Source organism: Heterodontus francisci, chromosome 10 (assembly GCF_036365525.1).
Source record: "Heterodontus francisci isolate sHetFra1 chromosome 10, sHetFra1.hap1, whole genome shotgun sequence".
NCBI classification, from domain to species: domain Eukaryota; kingdom Metazoa; phylum Chordata; class Chondrichthyes; order Heterodontiformes; family Heterodontidae; genus Heterodontus; species Heterodontus francisci.
In genome coordinates, this window is record NC_090380.1 from 14,488,761 (window position 1) to 14,489,925 (window position 1,165).

The 1,165-nt window shown below is 44.0% G+C and overlaps 1 non-coding gene across 1 annotated transcript; it reads left to right on the forward strand.

Annotated features, from left to right (window-relative positions):
* Positions 1–254: 254 nt before the first annotated feature.
* On the forward strand, positions 255–327 carry trnar-ccg (transfer RNA arginine (anticodon CCG)). Its single transcript has one exon. It is a non-coding gene; the product is annotated as a tRNA-Arg (tRNA).
* The last annotated feature ends 838 nt before the right edge of the window (positions 328–1,165 follow it).

Consider the following 1,165-nt stretch of genomic DNA (forward strand, 5'->3'; position numbering starts at 1 on the left):
CAGGAGAGTTCTCACTGGTGCCCTGCACAATATTTATCCCTCAATCGACAATTAGACTAAATTAGAAATCTCTTTCAAATAGCTGGCACAGACATGATGGGCTGAAAGGACTCTTTCTGTGCTTGAAGATTCTATGATTCTAATGTGGTCATGTAAAAGAAGAAATGGCGACTGACACAAAGACATCAGGTTTTGGCAGTGATTACATAAATAATAAGTGACAGGTTGCAAGCACCAAAGCCAAACTCTGAACAGCCCCAGTGGCCTAATGGATAAGGCACTGGCCTCCGGAGCCAGGGATTGTGGGTTCAAGTCCCACCTGGGGTGTGGTGAGTTTTTAAATCATTGCTATTCTGTGAAACCAGCTCTTTGTCCTCATCACTGAAATACACAGAAATTAAATCGCTTCAGGCAGCATGGAGCCTTATCAACCTCTGAAAGTCGGAGCCGGTGCAAAAAAGAAAACCTCTGCAAAACCACTTGCTTCCCATGGACAGTCAACATTTCACCCCACAATCAATATACTAATTGCTCACATGCAGTTGCACCAATCGGTTCTCTGGTTATGTTACTTGATTAATAATGCAGTCAATGTCAGTTCATATCCCACCGTGAAAACTTCAGAGTTTGAATTTCCTCTTCTCAGGTATTGTCCCCTTTCCTTCAAATTTGCCATCATCACCCCTCTCCTCACAAACCCCTCCTCCTGCTCCATGTCTAATCTCCTGTTCCTCTCCAAACTCCTTCAATGTGTTGTCACCTCCCAAATTCACCCATCTTTCCATAATTCGATACTTGAATTCCTTCAGTTCGCTTCCATCCCTGTCACTAACACAAATGGCCTTTATCAAAGTCACAAATGACATCCTATGTGATTGTGAGCATGGTAGACTTGCTCTCCTCATTGTTCTTAACCTGTCGTACGACATTCGAACACACGAATTAGATGCAGGAATAGGCCACTCGGCCCCTCGAGCCTGCTTCACCATTCAACAAGTTCATGGCTGATCTGATTGCAACCTCAACTCCACATTCCCACCTCCCCCAATAACTTTTCACCCCCTTGCTTATCAAGAATCTATCTCCCTCTGCCTTCAAAATATTCAAAGACTCTGCTTCCACTGCCTTTTGAGGAAGAGAATTCCAAAGACTCATGACCCTCTGA